Source organism: Capricornis sumatraensis, chromosome 20, assembly GCF_032405125.1.
Source record: "Capricornis sumatraensis isolate serow.1 chromosome 20, serow.2, whole genome shotgun sequence".
In the NCBI taxonomy this organism is placed as follows: Eukaryota; Metazoa; Chordata; class Mammalia; order Artiodactyla; family Bovidae; genus Capricornis; species Capricornis sumatraensis.
The window spans coordinates 62,696,735-62,719,280 of record NC_091088.1 but is presented as its reverse complement, the minus strand read 5'-3'; the positions used below and the strand labels follow the sequence as shown (position 1 = coordinate 62,719,280).

General features: G+C 42.6%; 1 pseudogene; it reads right to left on the bottom strand.

The window, feature by feature from the left end:
• LOC138096875 (zinc finger protein 678-like) overlaps positions 1 to 21,776 on the bottom strand; it is a 36,331-nt pseudogene extending 14,555 nt beyond the window's left edge.
• Between the last annotated feature and the right edge of the window lie 770 nt (positions 21,777 to 22,546).

The following is a 22,546-nucleotide window of genomic DNA, read 5'->3' as shown; positions in this document are numbered from 1 at the left end:
CCACCAGGCTCCCCCGGCAAGAACACTGGAGTAGGTTGCTGTTTCCTTCTCCAATGCATGAAAGTGAAAAGTGAAACTGAAGTCGCTCAGCCGTGTCCGACTCAGCGACCCCATGGAGTGCAGCCTACCAGGCTCCTCCGTCCATGTGATTTTACAGGCAAGAGCACTGGAGGGAGGTGCCATTGCCTTCTCCCTAAGTCCCACAGACCTGGTGAATATGAAGTGCCCGTGAGCACTGGTTTTTCTGTCGTTACCAAACGTGGCCACAAGGTGGCAGCATCTCTTCCTGCTCCACTGTTGGGTTTTTTGTTGTTTGTTTTTTAGTGTTTATTTTCTGTTCGAGTAGAGTTGATTTCCGATGTGTTTGTTTTAAGTGTACAGGAACTTGGTTTAGTTGTGCATGAACGTATCTCTATTCCCTTTCGGGTTCTTTTCCTATATTGGTTCTCTTGGTGTGTTCAGTAGACTTCCCTGTGCTATTCTGTTATTTTGGATTATCTATCTGATAATAAGCAGTGAGTATGTTAATCCCAACCTCCTAATGTCTTCCTTCCCCTACCATAAAAAAACTAATAATCATAAGTGAGTCTTCTAAGTCTGTGAGACTGTTTGTTAATAAATTAGTTCATTTTGATGAATTTATAGATTCCACCTGTAAGTGATATATTTCTCTTTCCTTCTCTAGCTGACTTTACTCCATATAATAAATCTCTCGGTCCATCCATGCTGCTGCCAGTGGCATTTTTTCGTTCTGTTGATGGCTGAGTGTATTCGGTGTACAAATGAACCATTTTCTCTCCATTTCTCTATTGATGGACATTTTGGTTGATGCTCTGTCTTGGATATTGTCAATAGTGCTGCCCTGAAGAGAGGGGTGCATGTATCATTTTAAATTCATGTTCTTTCCGGATCTAACCCAAGGAGTAGGCTTGCCGGATCATGTGCTAAGTCTATAGTTAGTGTTTTAAGGAATGCCCATAATGTTTTCCTTCGTGGCTGCCCCCCGCCCATTTCCATTCCTGCCCACAGTGTATGAGGAGTCCCTGTTCCCCTCGCCCTCAGCAGCATTTAATCCTTGTTCATCTTTTTGGAAGATGGCTATTCTGAGGGGTGTGAGGTGATACCATGGCCCAATTTGATTTCTATTGCTTCAATAGTTAGTGATGCTGAGCATCTTTGCAGGTGCTTTATATGTCCACCTGGATGTCTTCTTTGGACAAATGCCCATTTAGATCTTTGGTCCATTTTTTCTAATGGGATTTTTTAAAAAAATATATATATTGAACTGCATGATCTGTTTGCATATTTTGGAGATAAATTCCTTGTTTCTAAATTCAGTTCCAAACATTTTTTCCCATTCCGAAGATTTCTTTTTTTTAGTTTGGTTTACAGTTTCCCTTGCAGTGCAAACGTTTTTGAGGTTAGAGAAACTCAAGTCTTTTGTTGAGTTTTGTTTAATTTTTCATTATTCTAAAAGTGGATCCAAAAGGGTTTGCTATGATTTCTGTCAAAGCTTGTTCTTCCTATAATTTCCTCAAGGGGTTTAGAGTAATTGTCCCTCCATTAAGCTCTTTAATTGGTTTGGAGTTACTTTCTCTGAATGAGGATGGGGAATGTCACAATTTCATTCACTGTTATCTTGTTGTTATCTTGTTACCCTCTCCTCTGTATGGACTCTTAGAAATTTAACTTGGTAGCCTCTCTGCAGGAGAATTAATTCCCTTTTCTCCAAAACCGTCCAGTATTTATTGTTCGTAGACTTTTTGACAAATGTCATTTTGACCTTTTCAGTAGGTATTTTTTTGGATTAGCTCCCTGATAATACATAGTATGTATGTTAATTCCAACTTCTTAATGTCTCCCTACCCTTCCCTTTTTTGAAATAATCATAGATGAGTTTTATTAGTCTGAGTCTATTTATGTTTATAAATCTGTTCACTTGAAAGAACTTATAGATCCCACTTGTAAGTGATATAATCTTTCTCTTTCCCTGACTTCTCTCAGGATGATAAATCTCTTGGTCCATCCACGCTGCTGTTAATGGCATTATTTTTGTTGTTCTTTTTGATGGCTGAGTGTATTCCAGTGTCTAGGTGGACACAGTTACTCTTCACTTCTCTCTATTGATGGACATTTTGGCTGAAGCTCTCTCTTGGAATTTGTGAATAGTGCTGCCATGAAAACAGAGGAGCAAGTATCACTGTAAATTATGATTTTATCCAGACTTAAGGGAAGGAGTGGGCTTGCTTCATCAGGTGGCAACTATATTTAATGTTTTCAGTAATCTCCCTACTGTTTTTCTTGTGGCTGCACCCACCCATTTCCATCCCCACCCACAGTGTAGAAGGCCTCCCTGTTCCCCTCGCCCTCTGAAGCATTGAATCTTTGTAGATCTTTTGCAGGATAGTCATTCTGAGGGGGTGAGCTGATACCTTGTTGCAGTTTGATTGGCATTTCTCTAACAGCGATGCTGAGCATCTTTTCATAGGCTTTATGCCCACCTGGATGCCTTCTTTGAAGATACATCCATTTAGATCTTTGGTCAATTTTTTCTCTTGGGTTGATTGTATTTTGATATTGAGCTGCAGGAGCTGTTTGCATGTTTTGGAGATGAATACGTTGCTTTTAAATTCGGTTGCATTTTCCCCCTGATGTTCAGGGTTGTCTTTTTCTTCCGTTTTGGGTTTGCCTTGCTGTGCAAAGGTTTTGAAGTTAACGAAATCCCTTTTGTTGAGTCTTATTTTTCATTATCCTAAAAGTGGGTCCAAAAATAATTTGCTGCGATTTGTGTGAAACCGTGTTCTGCCTGTATTTTCCTTAAGAGGGTTAGAGTAATCGTCCCTCAGTTTAGTTCTTTAATGGATTTGAAACGTCTTTTTCTGTAATTGGTTAGGGACTGTCAGTTTCATCACTTTTCACTTGTTTAAGGAACCTCTGCCCTCTCCTCCACACTGGTTGTTAGCAATTTATTTTGCCAGCATCAGTGTAGGAAGGTTCCCTTTTCTCCACAACCGCTCTAGCATTTACTGTTTGTAGACTTTTTGACAAAGGCCATTTAACCAATTGTAGTTTTGATTTGGATTTCTATAAGATTTCATCATGTGAAGGCTGTTCATGTGATTTTTTTTTTTTAAACAGTGTGAGTGAAACTGACCTTTCAAGGTTGGCCTCTGGACCGTCTGCTCTGCTTTAAATTCTCTTTCCAGGACCTACTCGAGGGCACTAGCTGAGGACAGGTGTTTTTTCCTTACATCTGAGCACGCCTGGTGAATATGAAGTGCCCATCAGCGCAGGTTTTTCAGCTGATGTTACCAAAAGCGGCCACAAGACGGCAGCATTTCTTCATGCCCACCAGAGCCTTAGGGCAAGTCCTGTTCTGGGTTGCTAATTAGAATGGATACACCCAAGGCTGTGTCTCCTTCCTTCTCTCTGAGCCTTTATCCCCGGACAGATCTCAACGATTGCCACACCACTCTGCAGAAGAAGCTGTCCTCTCAGTGGGGTGACCCTAAGGAAGGAGGCTGGAGGTGGGGGAACCCTGTCACCAGGAGACACGATACCCAGAGCATTTTGCAAAGCTCTTCCAGCCCGGAGACCCCACCATCCTTTGGGGGCACCAGGGTTGGCTCTGTTGCAAGAGGGTCCTGTGGATCTGGAGACTGTGGGCTCATGCAGAAGGGAACAGGCAGTCCAAGTCCATGGGGTGGGGCGTGGGGGGCTGTTTGCCTGGCAAACCCTCCCCAGCGCCCTCAGCCCCAGGACAGTCCCCCTTGGGGACCCAAGCCTGCTCAGACTCCAGGCATGTGACACCAGCCCAGGTCGCCAAGGCCAGATGGGAACAGAGTCAGCAGTTCTTTTCTCTTTTTTAAAAAAATGTTTTTGAATTGTAGTTTACAGGTGACTTACATTGTGGTGGCTTGCACAGAAACTTGATTCATTTATTTGTGGAAGTACATATATTCTTTATTGTTTTCTTTTCCCATAGAGGTTATTACAGTTTTGAGAGGGTTTCTTGTGCTCTGTGGTGGGTCCTTGTGGATTATTTTAGAAGTATAAATAGTAGTGTGTTTATGTTCTTCTCAACCTGCTAATTTCTCCCTGCCCCACACATTTCACTTTGGGGAACCATGAATTTATTTTCTAAGTCTGTGATGCTGTTTCTGTTTTGTAAAGAAGTTCACTTGTATCCGTGTTTAGGTTCTACCTAGAAGTGGTCTTATAGGATATATGTTTTTTCCAAATGTAGACAAAGGCCCAAAAGGGCGTCCTGTGTGAGTGATGTGAGTCCCCTCTCACTGGGCTCTCACCAGGACTCCGGCACTTCTCACCCAGTGTGCGCTACCTAGTCTCTGTCTTAAATAAATAAACTGCTTCTGTGGGCTTGCCCAGACATTCTGTGTGTCTCTAATAGTGACCTTTGTATCTGTTTTTAAGGGGTGTGCCTCTTTGAGACATTCTTGCTTTCAAGCAGAGGAAAGACCCAGGGTCACTTTGCTTCTCGCCTCCGGCCCCTGCTGGTCTGGCAGCGAGGACTCCTGGTTCTCTTCCAGGCTCCCCACATTCAGTTCAGGACGGCTCACTGCTGCCAGCGAGAACACTTGGTGCTGAAACCAGAAATCCGGGAGTTCAAGGTTTGCATTAAAACAACATTGGGATGGACATGATCGAAAGGAGTATCGATGGACATGAGTTTGAGTAAACTCCGGCAGTTGGTGATGGACAGGGAGGCTGGGCGAGCTGCAGTCCATGGGGTCGCAAAGAGTCGGACACCACTGAGCGACTGAACTGAACTGAAGATAGGGAAGATAATGTTATATGTGGTCAGGACTCTCTAAGACTACACTAAATTCGATTAGGTAAATAAATTTTGTGATTAACAGTAAGCTGTGACCAGACTGGAATTTGGTTTTCTCTCCATTAAGATAATAAAGTTTTCTTGGAACGTGGCTTTTGATAATGGTCTATGTGAATTTCTTTGCCTTAAAGTGATTTATATTTGTTTTTAAAATATTTGGTTACTTTAGTGAAGTAAATATTTTTTCACAGTGACCTATGAAGATTGTCGTACATGTAGATAAAGCCAATTCTGCTTCTACAAAGAATTAACCCCTCATTGTCAGACTTTTGTTTTCCTGATGTCCTTAGGAGTTGGCAGTAGTCTCCTAAAGCAAGGAATTTACACTGGTAAACACTAGCTGTAACTCAGTCAGGGCCACGGGAAATCCAAGATTGCCACTCAGCTCTTCCCAGCTCCCGGACAGACCTCATTTACATTTGATGGCTTACAGCCTTTCCTGGGTACATGTTACAGGTCTGATGGCCTCACAATGGAAAAACATAGTTTAAAATGTGTTTTCCACTGGGGTACATTTACCACAGTCTCCAGTGATCATGGCACCAACTTCACTGGACAAACCATGCAAGCCTTAACAAAAACTTCACAAACTTCTTACAGCTATCACCGTCATCTTCATACTCAATCATCAGGCAAGGACAGCAGAACAAAGATGAACTACGTGGGGTTAAATAAACTGCTAATCGTGATTATAATGTTCATGACCTTTGGGGTGACGTATTACTGGCTTCCACTCTTTTCAGGTATAAAGAAGCTCTTCTCCTCAAGCTACTTAAGACTTACAACAGTTTGCTAATTTACACCCCTGGATAAAATTCAAACATTCTTTCTTTTCTCTCTGCCTTGTCCCTCCAGAAATTAGAGACACTTGGGTTCTGAGCAGCCTTATCAGGTAAATGAAAAGACCGTCTCCTGACATGTACAGGAATCTCAAAGATTTTGAGATTTGGGGGAACTTTAGAAGAGGGGAAAATCCACTTAGGCAGAATCTGATGGCAGGCCTTTGGCATGACTTTCTTGGCCTTGAGAGGCCTTTGGGGAATTTTAGTCCAAGACTCCTGAGGAATTACAACAGAGACCGTGTAAAGAAGCTGTGTGGTCAGTACACCAAACTTACTTTTAAAACAACTTAGTCTTGGCCTAGTTTAATAAAAATGGGGGTAATTTTAGAAAAAAAAAAACTTGTTTCATTAAATATTAAATTCTAGTTTCGTTAATGAAGTTCTATGTTTACTAAGACTTTTTCGTCTTAGTAGACGTAGGACCTGGATTACACTGGCTACACTTCATACAGGTTCTCAGATTCTTGCTTGTGACCCGACTAGTACTGCGAGCTGTATTATTTCTTTTTCTGCCTGCTTTCAAGTTGCTTCTTGCATTACCAAATATACGACTGAGCCTCTGATAACACAATGATATCATATAATTCCTCATGAGCTCAGTGATGGTAGTGGTTTAACTCTAAATATGGGAAGAAGCTCCAAATGGGAATATTTTCATGGACCACAGAGGCTGGAGAGACAGGTGGTCCAGCGGCTCCTGGCTACTGCTTTATGGCCTTGTCCAGTAACGGCACACTGAGTGGCCTGTCAGCGGAATCTTTGCCAGACCTGGGAACGAGTGTGCCTAGCACCATGGCTCAAAATGGATGTGAGATGCCACCAAAACTGGTCAAACCGACGGCCAGGAGGGGCCATGCTGACAGGAGACGGGCACCGCCGTCTGCTCCTGCGAAGACTGAATCAGGGGCCACTGCCGCTGCTGGCCTTCAGCACAGCCTGAACCGCACTGAGGCGGCGGTCAGGAACGAGGCCTTGCGCTCTGGAGAAGATGGCAGAGCAAGCCTTCAGACGGTTAGATGTCTTCAGGGAAGATTTTCATGAGCCCAGATTCTTGCCTCTTCTCAGGCCTAGAGAAGCACTAAAGTCAGTAACTGTGACAACGGCTTTGGGTTTTGTGATTTTTTTGTGTTGTTAATAATACCACATCAGAGGTTAAACTCTATTTAGATAAATCTAGACAACTGGCTACCAGGCTAAAGGTCTCCCTGAAGTGCCAGGTCTAGACTGGAACTCAGGCTTACTCTCCTGGGGGGGAAAAAAAAGAGATCTATTTTGCTTATTACTGTTCAGGTTGTCACCCCTCCAACTACTTCAAACTGAGTCTGTCACACCTACATCAGTCACTCTGGGAGAGGGGGAGGGGGGAGTGGAGGGGAGGGGAGGGGAGGGGAGGGGGTAGGGGAGGGGAGGGGAGGGGGGAAGGAGAGGGAAGTGGTGAGGGGGAGGGGAGGGGAGGGTGGGATCTTAGGGAGGAGAGGGTGGAGTGGGGTGGGGGACCCTGGGGAGGGTGGGGTTGGGGGGTGCCTTGGGGCGGAGGTGGTGGTGAGAGGAGTGGGGGAGGGGAGGGTTGGGACCCCTGAGGAGGAGAGGGGAAGGAAGGGGAGGGGAGGGTGGGAGCCTAGGGAGGGGAGGGGACAGGAGGGGAGGGTGGAGTGGGTGGGGTGGGACCCTGGGGAGGAGAGGAACATGGTGGGGAGGGGTGGGGTGCCTGCTGTGGAGAAGCAGGGCAGGGTGGGCCCTGCCAAGGTGGGCCTCCAGGGAGGGGCTGCAAGGTGGGCCTTTAGTGATTTGGGTCTTAGGCTGTTTGTCCACTACCTTTCAGAGAACAGTTGTTGAGTGTAGGTTTTTGTTTGCTTGTTTGTTTAACAGGTCCCCAGGCTTGATGAGGACCTTCCCAGGTGGCTCAGCAGTAAAGAATCTGCCTGAGGTGCAGAAAACACAGCAGACATCACTGGCTGGTTACCTGGCTCAGGAAGATACCTCGAGGAGGGCCTGGCGACCCATTCCAGAATTCCTATCTGGAGAATCCAATGGACAGAGGAGACTGGCGGGCCACAGTCCATTGAGTCAAGAAGAGTTGGACACGACTGAAGTGACTGAGCACATGTGAGGGTTGGTGGGTATTAGCTGCCCAGCAAATGTTTACAGTTGCTTTTACCAGGGTCAGGATTAAGTCAGAACCAGAGTCATACCAGAGTGAGGCCTAAGTACATACCACAGTCAAGCCTGAGTGTGACCACAGTCAGGCCTGAGTCAGTACCAGAGTCAGGACTAACTCAGGACCAGGTGAGGCGATAGTGAGAACCAGATCCAGGCCTTAGTGTGGATGAGATTCACACCTTAGTGTGAGCCAGGTCAGGCCTAAGTATGTACATGAAGAGAGCTTAAAACAGGGCTGACTTTCAAGAAGCCACTTTCCGGAGGTTAACTGTACACAGCAAGGAAAACTATAACGAAAGAAAATGACAACCCTCAGCGTGGGAAAAAAGTTTGCAAGCAAATATATCAACAAGTAATTCATCTGCAAAACAAGCAAACAGCACATGCAGCTCAAAGAATAAATAAATAAATAAAATAAAAAAGAAGAAGAAGAAAAAAAAAAGCAACAGAAAGTTTTCCAAAGAATGTATCCAGTTTGCTCTAAGGCACATGAAAACATGCTCAGCATCCTTAATGATTGGAGAAATGCAAATCAAAACGACACTGAGGTATCAGCTAAAATCACTGAGAGTGACTATCCTCCAAAAGATCTACAAAGATTAAACTCTGCCAGGAGCAGGGGGGAAAGGAATCATTCTACCCTGGGGGCAGGGATGTAAATGGATGGGTGTGGCCAAGAAGGAAAACGGCATGGAGATGCCTTAAAACACTAAACATGGAGTTACTAACGCCCTGGAAGCCAACTCCTTGCCTTAGACCCGGAAAAACTAAACAATTTAAATGATATGTGCATGTACCCTTATTTTTAGGACAGCACTATTGACTATATTGAAGACAGAGTGTCCAACAAAATGTCCATCGATAGACACCAGAATACATTCAACCAGCAACAGAAGGAGAAAGTGGCATTGGCGGCAGCAGGATGGACCGAGGGGACGTAAGGAAAACACACCTCTCCTCAACTCGCGTCCTCGGGAGGGTCCGGGGAAAAGAATTCAAAACAGGGCAGACGGTCAAGAGGCCAATCTTGAGAGGCCGGTTTTAATCACACTGTTTTTTTTTTTAATCAAATGGAAACCTTTCAACATGAAGTAATTTTAGAGAAATTCAAATAAAAACTACAACTAGGAATGAGCTAGTCCCAGTCAGAATGGCTCGTGTCAAAAACTCTACAAACAGTAAATGCTGGAGAGGTTTTGGAGAAAAAGAAATTCTCCTACACTGATGCTAGTAATGTCCATTGTTAACAGCCAGAGCAGAGGATTGTGTGGAGGCTCCTGAAACAAGTGAAAAGTAAATGAAATTGCATCCCTCCCTAACCTCATCCAGAAAAGAAACTCCAAATCAATTAAAGAACTAAATGGAGGGATGGATACTCTAAACTTCTTGAGGAAAATATGGGCAAGACAGGTTTTGAAATAAATCACAGCAAGTTCTTGGTTTCCCTCTTAGGATAACAACAACAACAACAAAACCTCAACAAAAGTAACGTCATTAACCTCAAAAGCTTTAGCACAGCAAGGGCAACTCTAAATGAAAGAAAAAGACAACACTTAAATTGGGAAAAATGGTTACACTTGATTTGGAACACGTGTACACCTGTGGCGGATTCATTTTGATGTATGGCAAAACCAATACAATATTGTAATTAGCCACCAATTAAAATAAATTAATTTGTATTAAATATAAAAGTAAAAACAATTTATTCATCTCCAAAAACATGCAAACAGTTCATTCAGCTCAACATCAAAAATCAATCAATAGAAAAATAGGCCAAAGGTCTAAATAGGCCTTTGTCTTCCGCTGGCATCCAGATGGCCATAAAGCACATGAAAAGATGATTCGCATCACTGTTAGAGAAATGCCCATCAAAACTTCAGCATGGTATCAACGCACACCCCTCAGAATGGCCATCTTCCAAAAGCTCTACGAAGTTTAAATGATGTGAAAGCTGTGTGAAGATTGCTGAAACACATTAAACAGAGTTACTGCATGATTGGTTAAGCCCACCCATTGCCTTAGGTCTGGAGAAAACCTAATTTAAAATGATACTTGCAACCCTATTTTCAAAGCAGCAATATTGACAACATTTAATAGAGAGCTTCCCTAGTGGGTCAGCTGGTAAGGAATCCACCTGCAATGCGGGAGACCTGGGTTCCATCCCTAGGTTGGGAAGATCCCCTGGAGGTGGGAAAATAAATGTTTCAACCGAAGTTAAAAATAAGGAATTCGTCTCCAAAGATGCAAACTGCTCATGCAGCTCAAGATTTAAAAAAAAAAAAAAAAAAAAAAGAACCCAGCAGGAATACAGGCAAAGATCTAAACGGACATTTTCCAAAGAAGGTATCCAGATGGCCATAGAGCACATGAAAAGATGCTCAGGACAACTCTTACAGAAATGTCAATTGAAATCTCAATGAGGTATCATCTCACACCCCTCAGACAGCCCCCCAAAGACCTACAAAGGTTAAATGCTGGGAGAGCAAGGGGAACAGGGAATCCTCCGACACTATGGGCAGGGAAGGAAATGGGTGGGGGCAGCCACAAGAAAACAGTATGGACATTCCTTACAACACTGAACATAGACTTACTACCTGATCTGGCAAGGCCACCCCTTGCTCTGTATCCAGAGAAAAGCATAATTGAAGATGATAGTTGCACCCCTATTTCCAGGGCAGCACTATTGAATCTCCAAGACACAGCATCAACCAAAGTGTCCATCAATAGAGACATAAAGAGGAACCTGTCCATCGAAACACCAGAAGACACGCAGCCATCGGAACAAATAGAAAAATGTCATTTTCAAGAGCATGGATGGAATGAGAGTTTACAATACTGAACGAAGCCATCTGAGAGAGAAGGCAAACTATCACACACACGGGGAATCGATAAATCCTTCAAATGAACCAATTCATAAACAGAAACAGCCTCACAGACTTAGAAACATAAGTTTATGATTATTTTTTTAAAAAAGGTTGGGGAAGGGAGACAATAAAAGACTGGGATTAACAGATACACACTACTTACAGAAATAGGACCTACTGAATAGCACAAGAAAGTACAAAACACACTGAAGGAACCTATGTGGGAAAATGCTCCAGAAAAGAACAGAATAGATATACCTCTATGTATAACTGAATCAGGTTCCTGTCAACCTAAAACAAACACAGCAGAAATCAACTCTACTTCAATAGAAAATAAAAATTAACAGCAGTAAAGAAATTCACTGAAATAAATAATTGTGCAGTATGCTGCCGCCTTGTGGCCGCTTTTGGTACAACAACAGAAAATCCTGGGCAGAGGGCACTTCCTATTCACCAGGACTGAGGGGCTCCAAGGAAGAAACACCTGCCTGAAGAAATGTCCTAGGTGCGTCCGGGAAATTTTTCAAGAGGGCAAAAGATCACGAGGCCGATCTCCGAAGCTCGTTTTACTCACACTGGTATTAAAAACATCTCATGAGAGGCTTTCAACGTTGTGAAATGTTATCGCAATGTAAATCAAAACTACAATGAGGTATGAGCTCGTACTGGTCAGAATGGACTCTGTCAAAAAGTCTTACAAAAAACAAAGGCTGGAGAGGTTGTGGAGAAAAGGGAGCCCTCCTACACTGATGCTGGGAATGTAAGTTGTTAACAGCCACGATAGAGGACGGGGTGGAGGTTCCTTAAACTAAGGGAAAGTGAAAGAATTTACATCTCTGGCTAACTCCTTACAGACAAACTCCAAATCGAATAAATAGTTACCTGGAGGGACAATTACTCTAAACCTCTAGAGGAAAATATAGGCAGCGCACACTTTACATAAATAAACCACAGCAAGATTTTTTTTTTTTGATTTACACTCAGAATATTTCAAAATAAAACTAAACTTTAAAAAGGCATCTCATTAACCTGAAAAGCTTTTGCACAGGAAGGGCAACCCTGAAGGAAAGAAAAAGACAACCCCCAGAATGGGAAAATAAACATTTGCAACTGAAGTTAGAGACAAGGAATTCATCTCCAAAGACGCAGAATGCTCACACAGGGATAGTGAAAGTCGCTCGGTTGTGTCCAACTCTCGGTGACCCATGGACTGTATAGCCCATGGACTTCTCCAGGCCGGAATACTGGAGTGAGCCGCCTTTCCCTTCTCCAGGGGATCTTCCCAATCCAGGGATTGAACCCAGGTTTCCTGCATTGCAGGTGGATTCTTTACCTTAAAGCTAACCCACCAAGGGAGCCCCCATAACTCATGATCAAAAAGCAATCAGCCCAGTAGAAAAACTGGCAAAAATCTAAAAGGACATTTCTCCAAAGAAGGCACCCAGATGTCCATAAAGCACATGAAAAGCTGCTCAGGACCACTCTTACAGAAATGCCAGTCAAACTGCAACCAGTTATCACTGACACCCCTCAGAAGAGCCATCCTCCAAAAGATCTCCAAGGATGAAATGCTGCAGAGGGCAAGGAAAACAGGGACTCCTCCTACCCTGTGGGGGGATGGAAACGGGTGGGTGCAGCCACAAGAGAAAGCAGTATGGAGATTCCTTAGAACACTAAACAGACTTACCGCATGGTCCAGCAAGCCCACTCCTGGTCTTAGATCAGTAGAAAATCACAACTGAAAATGATAGCTGCACCCCTATTTTCAGGGCAGCATTATTGACAATATCCAAGACAGAGCATAAACCAAACTGACCATCAACAGAGAAATAACGATGAAATTGTCCATCAAAACGCTGCAGTCCACTCAGCCATCGAAACGAATGAGAGAAAAAATCATTTTCACCAGCATGGATGGACCGAGAGATTTATCATACTGAGTGAAGCCAGTCAGAGAGGGAAAGCAAAGGATGACATACAGGGAGAATCGACAGATTCCTCAAGTGAACCAATTCATAAACTGAGACAGACTCACAGACATAGAAACACGAGTTTACGATTTTTTTTTTTAAGGTTGGGGAAGGGGAACAATAAGAGATTGGGGCTTACAGAGACACACTACTTATTGTCAGATAGACAACTGAAATGGACCTACTGAATAGCACAGGGAAGTCTACTGAACACACTCAAAGAACCTATATGGGAAAAGACCCCGAAAAAGAGGAGAATAGGTGTACCTCTATGTATAACTGAATCAAGTTCCTGTCAACCTAAAACAAACACAACAGAAATCAACTCTACTTCAATAGAAATAAAAGTTAACCATAATAAATACCTAATTGTGCAGCATAAGGAAATGCTGTCGCCTTGTGGCCACTTCTGGAACAGCAACGGAAAATCTTGTGCGGATGGCACTTCATATTCATTAGGACTGAGGGGCCCTAAGGAAGAAACACCTGCCTGCAGAAATGTCCTAGGTGCGTCGGGGGAAAAGAATCAAATCAGGGCAAAAGATCACGAGGCCAATCTCCAAAGCTCAGTTTTACTCACAGTGTTCTTAAAAATGTCACATGAAAAGCTTTCAACTTTTTGAAATGTTATAGAAATGTAAATCAAAACTGCAAATCAAAAATGGAAAAGGAGAAAAGGTAAGATATACTTATTTGAATGCAGAGTTCCAAAGAATAACAAGGGAGGAGAGATAAGAAAGCCTTCCTCAGTGATCAGTGCAAAGAAATAGAGGAAAACAATAGAATGGGAAAGACTAGAAATCGCTTCAGGAAAATTAGAGATACCAGGAGAATCTTTCATGCAGAAATGGGCAAAATAAAGGACAGAACTGGTAAGAACCTAACAGAAGCAGAAGATATTATGAGGAGGTGGCAAAAAAACACAGAAGAACTATCCAACAAAAGCTTAATGATCAAGATAACCACCATGGTGTGATCACTCACCTAGAGCCAGATGTCCTGGAATGCGAAGTCAAGTGGGCCTTAGGAAGCATCACCATGAACAAGCTAGGGGAGATGATGCAATTCCAGCGGAGCTATTGCAAATCCTAAAAGATAATGCTGTTAAAGTCCTGCACTCAATATGCAGGGAAATTTGGAAAACTCAGCGGTGGCCACAGGACTGGAAAAGGTCAGTTTTCATTCCAATCTGAAAGAAAGGTAATGCAAAGGATGCTCAGACTACTGCACAATTGCACTCATCTCACACATCAGTAAAGTAATGTTCAAAATTCTCCAAGTGAGGCTTTAACAGTATATGAACTGAGAACTTCCAGATGTTCAAGGTGGATTTAGAAAAGGCAGAGGAACCAGAGATCAAAAGGAGGGGAACCCTAAAGGAAAAACAAAATCACCCTCAGAATAAAAAAATGTTACAACCAAGGTGAAAATAAGGAATTCACCCCCCAAATATGCAAACAACTCATGCTGTTCAATTAAAAAAGTGGTGGAGGGCAAAGATCTAAATGGATATTTCTCCCCAGAAGACATTTGGTGGCTATAAAGCCCATGAAAAGATGCTCACATTGCTAATTATTAAAGAAATTAAAATCAAAACTACAAGAACATCTCACCTCACCCAGCTCAGAGTGGCCTATGTCCTGAGGCTTACTAACAAAATGGCAGAGAGGACGTGGAGACATGGGAAGTCTCCTACACTGATGCTGGCAATGTAAGCTGTTAACAGTCAGGATGGACAGGGAGGAGCTTCCTTAAATAAGGGGAAAGGGAAAGAATTTACGTCTTTCCCTAACTGCTTACAGAAGAAAAAATCCAAATAGCTTGAAGAGTTAAATGGAAGGAAGATTGCTCTAAGCCTCTTGAGGAAAATATAGGCAAGCACACTTTGAACATGAATCACAACAAGTTCTTTTTGAATCTATGCTTAGGATAATTAAAACTAAAACAAAACTTTAAAAAAACACCTCATCACCTAAAAAGCTTTTGCACTGCAAGGGCAACATAAAGGAAAAAAAAGACAACCCTCAGAATAGGAAAATAAAGGTTTGCAACAGATGTTTAAAATAATGAATTCATCTCCCAACATGCAAACTGCTCATGCAGCTCATGATAAAGCTGCAAAAATACCCTATCGATCCAATAGAAAAACCACAAAGATCTGAACGGATATGTCTCCAAGGAAGGCATGCAGATGACCATAAAACACATGAAAAGATGCTAGGATCACTTTTAGAGAAATCTAATCAAAACTGCAATGAGGTATCACCTCACACCTCACAGAATATCCATCTTCCAGAAGGTCAATAAAGTAATCCTCTGCATCCTACAAAGGTTAATTGCTGCTGAGGGTGAGGGTCACAGAGAATCCTCCTATACTGTGGGCGGGAGTGTAATTGAGTGGGTGCAGCCACAAGGAAAAGAGTATGAAAACTCCTTAAGACACTAAATATAGACATACCACATGATCTGGCCAGCCCACTCTTTGCTTTAGACCTGGAGAAAATCATGATTTAAAATGATAGTTGCACCTAAATTTTCAGGGCAATGCTATTGACAATATCTTCCATCTATAGAGAAATGAAGAGCCACATGTCCATCTCAAAACTGGCATACACTCAGCCATCCAAAAGAATGTATGAATGAATGACATTTTCAGGAGCATGGGTGGACTGAGAAGTACCATACTCAGTGAAGTCAGAGATGAAAGAAGAAGTATCACTTAGAGGGGGAATCTATAAATTTAAACAGATTAACTAACTATAAACAGAAACAGACTCACAGACTTAGAAACCCAACTTATGACTTAAAAAAAAATGTAGTGGCAGGGAGACACTGAGAGGTTGCGATGAACAAAATCACACTATTTATTACCATATAGGTAATGCCAGTGGACCTACCAAATAGCGCAGGGAAGTCAACTGGATGCGCAGAATAGATATACATCTGTGCATAACTGAATCATGGTCTCGTAAACCTAAAACAAACACAGCAGAGATCAACTCTACTCCAGTAGAAAATAAAAATTAACGAAAAAAGGAAAAAAGAGGAAGAGAGATACCAAGGGAACATTTCATGCAAAGACGGGCACAATAAAGCACAGAAACAGTATGGACCTAACAAAAGCAGAAGATAATAAGGAGAGGTGGTGAAAATACACAGACGAGCTATACTGAGTTTCCCCTGTGGCTCAGCTGGTAAAGAATCCGCCTGCAATGCAGGAGACCTAGGTTCGAACCCTGGGTTGGGAAGATCCCCTGGAGAAGGGAAAGGCTACCCACTCCAGTATTCTGGCCTCAAGAATTCGACCGACTGTATAGTCCATGGGATCATAAAGATTTGGTCACGGCTTAAGGAGAGGTGGTGAAAATACACAGATGAACTATACTAAAAAGATCTTATCACACTAGATAATCCCGATGGTGTGACCATTCACCTAGAGCCAGAAATCCTGGTGTGAGAAGTCAAGTGGGTCTTAGGAAGCATCACTATAAACAGAGCTAGTAAAGATGATGGAATTCCAGCTGAGTTATTTTAAATTACAAAGGATGATGCTGTTAAAGTGCTTCATTCAATATGCCAGCAAATCTGGAAAACTCAGCAGTGGCTACAGGTTGGAAAAGGTCAGTTTTCATTCCAATCCCAAAGAAGATCAATGCCAAAGAATGTTCAAACTTCTGCACAATTGCACTCATTTTACATGCCAGCAAGGTAATGCTCAAAATCCTTCAAGCTAGGCGTCAACAGTATGTGAACTGGGAACATCCAGATGTACAAGCTGGATTTAGAAAAGGCAGATGAACGAGAGATCAAATTGCCAACATCCGCTGGATCACTGAAAAAGTAAGAGAATTCCACAAAATATCTACTTCTGCTTCATTGACTATGTTAAAGGCTTTGTGTGGATCACAACAAACTGTGGGAAATTCTTCAAGAGATGGGAATACCAGACCACCTGACCTGCCTCCTGAGAAATCTGTATGCAGGTCCAGAAGCAACAGTTAGAACTGGACATGGAACAATGAACTGGTTCCAAATTGGGAAAGGAGTACATCAAGCCTGTATACTGTCACCTGCTTATTTAACTTATATGCAGATAACATCATGTAAAATGCCAGATTGGATGAAGCTCAACCTGGAATCAAGATTGCCAGGAGAAATATGAATAATCTCAGATATGCAGATGACACCACCCTTATGGCAGAAAGCAAAGAGGAACTAAAGAGCCTCTTGATGAAAGTGAAAGAGGAGAGTGAAAAAGCTGGCTTAATACTCAAAATTCAAAAGGCTAAGATCATGGCATCCAGTCCCATCTCTTCATGGCAAATAAAGGGGAAACAATGGTAACAGGGAGAGACTATTTCCTTGGACTCCAAAATCAATGTAGAGGGTGACTGCAGACATGAAAATAAAAGATGCTTGCTCCTTGGAAGAAAAGCAATCACAAACCTAGAAAGCATGTTAAAAAGCAGAGACATTAGTCTGCCAACAAAGGTCCATTTGGTCAAAGCTATGGTTGTTCCAGTAGTTATGTATGGATGTAAGAGTTGGACCATAAAGAAGGCTGAGTGCCAAAGAATTGATGCTTCTGAACTGTGGTGCTGGAGAAGACTCTTGAGCATTCCCTTGAACAGCAAGGAGAACAAACCAGTCCACCCTAAAGGAAATCAGTCCTGAATATTCACTTGGAGGACTAATGCCAAAGCTGAAACTCCAATACTTTGGCCACTTGATGGGAAGAGTCGACTCAATGGAATAGACCCTGATCCTGGGAAAGATTGAGGAAAGGCAGAGAAGGGGGCAACAGAGGATGAGATGCTTTGTTGGCATCATCAACTCAATGGACACGAGTTTGAGCAAGCTCTGGGAGTTGGTGATGGACAGGGAAGCCTGACATGCTGCAGTCCATGGGGTCACAAAGAGTCGGACAGGACTGAGCGACTGAACAACATTGTGGTCTCGGGAGAGAGAAAGGCATTGTAGAATGTGAAAAGAGTCCAGGACGTGACTTCCCAAAAGACTTTATAGAAAGCACATTCACTGTAGTAGGCAATAGTTAAAACCCAGATCCTGAGATCTCCATCAGAATAACATTCAGTCAAAAATAAGGGTGGACCTCTGTCTTTATGAGGAAGGCAGCATGATTTTATACCGGTAAACTGAGAGAGTGACCTCTAGTCTAGAGCGAAGGAGGCAGAGAGCTCAAGAAAGAGGAAGGTTAGAATCATGTGAGTCATCAGGAAGCTTTCTGTCTATTCTCACCAACTCCCATTTATTCCTCAAAAGCAGAGATTGTAAACTCTCTTGTAGGACAGAGACGATTCCAGGAGACAGTCTACAAGTGAAGGAACCAAAATCCCGAGGGTAGATAAGGGATTCTGGAAGGCAGCTGTCCTCACCCGAGAAGGCCAGGTTCCCATAGTTCTCTAACATCACGTCCCTGTACAATTCCCGCTGACTGAGGTCCAGGGACTCCCACTCCTCTTGAAAGGTTGTTGCTGAACCACAGAAGATGCCAGGATTCTTGGCCTCTGAAGGAGAACTCGATTCGTGGCCAGAGACGAGGGTTGATCACTCAGAGCTTTTGTGTAATAGAGTTTTATTAAGGTATAAAAGAGATAGAGAAAGCTTCTGATGTAAACATCAAAGGGGGCAGAAAGAGTGCCCACTCACTAGTGTTAGCAAGGCAGTTATATACCTTTAATTAGTTATCCCAATGAAACAAAAGAATGTCTGGAGGTTGTAAAGATCTTCCTAGACCCACTCCCATAATTTACATTTTAAAATAACAGGATTAGCCAGAAGATTTTCAGGAAGGTGAAACTGTCCTAGAGCAGGACACATTGTTGTTGTATAATCCCTAGTACAGGGTTTAAACTGAGTTGTGTAATTGACTAAGACTAAGGACTGTAGACACAAAAGTTTCTCCTTTCCTTCTCCTTGAGAATTCCAGACCCCTCTCTCCTTGGGGACCCCCGGACTTCTTATCAACCTGCCTAGGAATTGACTCTCTCACTCTTGAAGTCTATGGCCACATCCCAGGATGTCAGCCGTCCCTAAAATACAAAGGACATATGCCATGTGACTGTGGGAAGACTTCCTAATGTGACCCAAGTTGAAAACAGCAAGTACAGAGAACTAGTTTTTCCATGAGAAGAGTGTCTGATGGTATACAATAATATACTTTTTTACAGAGTAATATGCTCTAGCTCATTTCTAACCCGAAGAAAACAGGCTGACAGATGATCCACAAAGCCACTTGGGCTTCCCTGGTGGCTCAGATGGTAAAGCATCTGTCTGTAATGTGGGTGACCTGGATTCAATCCCTAGGTTGGGAAGGTCCCCTGGAGAAGGGAAGGCAACCCACTCCAGTATTCTTGCCTGGGGAATCTTATGGAGACAGGAACATGGCAGGCTATAGTCCATGAAGTGACAAAGTGGTACGTGACTGAGTGACTAGGAGTCATTCATTCATCTGGGAGAAAAATTAACTGTGCTCAACAGAGGCATATTTAGTTTTGAGTGTTTTCCTTGTGTTGCACAGGATAAATATCAGTCAAAGCAGGAATATTTTTAAAAAGCATATTGTGATTCAAGAGTTCTAGGGTGGGGCCACAGTTTTTCATCTTGAACAAGCTTAGTTTTAACTAAATGTCTGGTTGATAAATGGCTATTGTGAATAACACGGAGGTAAAAGAGCCATGGCAAACAGCCACGGCATCCAGTCCCATCACTTCAGGGCAAATAGATGGGGGAACAAGGGAAACAGTGAGAGACTTGATTGTTTTGGACTCCAAAATCACTGCAGATGCTGACTGCAGCCATGAAATTAAAAGATGCTTGCTCCTTGGAAGAAAAACTATGACCAACTTAGACAGCATATTAAAAAGCAGAGACATTACTTTGCCGACAAAGTTCCATCTAGTCAAAGCCGAGGTTTTTCCACTAGTCGTGTATAGATGTGAGAGCTGGATTATAAAGAAAACTGAGCACCAAAGGATTGATGGTTTTGAACTGTGGTGTTGGAGAAGACTCTTGAGAGTGCCTTGAACTGCAAGAAGATCCAACCAGTCCATGCTAAAGGAAATCAGTCCTGAATATTCATTGGGAGGACTGATGCTGAAGCTGAAACTCCAATACTTTGGCCACCTGATGCAAAGAACTGACTCACTGGAAAAGAGCCTGATGCTGGGAAAGATTGAAGTTGGGAGGAGAAGGGAACAACAAAGGTTGAAATGGCAGAATGGTGTCACGGACTCAATGGATACATGGTTGAGTAAGCTCTGGGAGTTGGTGATTGTCAGATGTGCTGCAGTCCATGGGGTCGCAAAGAGTTGGACACAACTGAGAGACTGAACTGAACTGAAAAGAGCCAGGTATGAATTCATAGTTATTATTGAACTTTATGCACGTCACAGATTTTATAGGTTTAATTGATTAGTAAGCAGAGAAAACAATCCTTTTGACCATTTCTCAACTATATAACTTGCTAACAGTTTTTTACTTTGTAATCTTGAATGAGCCACGTAAATAATTTTAGATTAAAAAATATTGCTGTTCAAAATTGTTTGGAATATTTGATTAAATATTCAGAAAATGTAGAGCTTGGGATTTACTTCAATGGATCTGAGCTCGATTTTATGTAGAAAGAATTAAGTCAACACAGAGACCTGACTGAGCGATTGAATTGAACTGAACGCAGAGACCACTGTAATGGATGTTTTACCAGTTGAGGTAACTGGCAAAAATATCCAAAACAGAAAAAATGCCATATACTGTTAACATTTTCACGCATACAAACATACACTAGTTGGGAGAAAAATGATTCATGTTTATAAAATCAGGAATAGATTTCTGTGCTTCAATCTTATAATTTATTTGTGACAATATTCTGTATTTTTTAAATACACTAGGGTGCAAAAACACATAATGAATATTAGAGCTCTTGGTTCTGAATCTTTTATTCCTCTGAATATCTCTATCATTTGTGTTGCACTATATCTTAATTTTAGCAGTTAAACATACATAAGTAATAACATTCTTGTAAATGTTGTAGAAAATACAAAGACGTGATAAGAACTCTGTCTGGAAAATGAGTGTGGAGTATATTACTAACGGAAATGATCAGACCTGGGCTTGAGTGATGAAAACCTCCATTCCCAAAATGGAAGAACCTTACTGAACACAGGTGAGTGTTCATTTTCTAAAGCAAATGGAACTAAGAAGGCACAGTTTGCTACATTAATTTTGGCAGCTTATACACATCCCTCACTAAATCTTTCAAAAATCCTTATTAAAGTCAAAAAGCAGGAACATCACAGTTCACAATATCACAATATCACAGAAGCACCTGAACCAGGGAACCTGAGGTGTAGTGGGATAAATGTTAGCAGTGATCTGAATCCTGAAAAATATCAGTTTTGTACAAAATTCACTTCTTATACAACTTTCATGTTCTGTATCCTAAGACTACACTTGAGTGAATCCTTCCTACCATATAGACAAAGGTCTCTCATACTTTTCTCCTTCTATTCCCAAAACTTCCTGTGGAATTTTAGACCACTGAGGTAATTCTATTCATGAGGACAATTTCTTAATCCTGTTCTAAATGTCTCAAGTTGCACATATATGTAAACTCATCCCTAATTTCCCCTACTTCTCTAAGGTCCCAAGACTGAACCACATGCCAATGAGAATCTCAGAACCTATGCCTCCCCATGTTGATCTCTCACAAAGGGAATATTTTCACCAGTTGAATGTCACTCATTCAGGTTGAGAACTCATCACGCTCTATAGAAAGCCAGGATACAGACAAGGGAGACAAGGTTCTGGGACACAAGGGAGAAGTGATCTAAAGAGTCGGTCCTCACTATGATAAGAGAAGGAAAAAATAAGAAGTTGATAACAGACTCCCCAGGCAGAAAAATTACAAGCAGAGAACAAAAGGTTTGCAGGTTCCCTCAGTTCAAGCATTTTAGGGGGAAAAGCAGACATAGGCCCAGACCCAGGACAGAACTGTCATTTGCTCCTCTTCTTCCTCCTGCTCTGTCTTCTCTGAGGATGTTATGCAGCAAACACATCTCTGCATATTGAAAATATACCTACAAAGGCATCTGCACAGCTCTTTAACCTGCAACTACTTCACCTACAGACAGAAGAACCTTGAAAAGCTGAAAAAACCCACCTCTCCTGTCCTGTCTCAGGAGAGATTCAGGAACAATTACTTCCTTTCCTGGAGACCAGCCTTTGAACTTATTTCTTGATTGTTCTCTCCTCAGAGAGAGATCCTAACCCTCTGCTCACACAGATGATGTGAGCTGACTGACTTCCCTGGTCCAAATCCAGCTAGACCAACCCTGCAGTGTCTCCTCAGACTGAAGCCAGGCCTCAGCTCTCACAGATGGACCAGGAGCCACGTCCTTAACCCGGGCCTCCCCTTAGAGTCCCCTGGAGCACTTTCTACTCACCACACTGATGCTCCCACAGGACCAAGACAGAACTCGGTGGAGAGGTTATTGCTTAACACTGGTCAGGTGATCTTGATTGGAAACTGGGCTGAAACCACTTACAAGGTTCTTTCTGAACCATTTCAGTGAATATGAACCCCTCGAGGTCAGGTCCCCACTCTAAGAAGTTATAAATCTGCAGGTCTGAAGAGGGGCCATGAATGACTCTTCAGCAAGTTCCCTGTTTATTTTGATGCTTCTCCCCCAAGACCCACACCCAGGAGCCCTGAGCTTCAGCCCTCACCCTCAGCACACCTGAGACCTCTCAGGAGAGGAGGTTCTAGGGCAGGAATTTCTTAGGTCAAGGTTAGGACCAAGCAGAGAAAGCTCCAGTACTTGGGGTTCAGGCCTT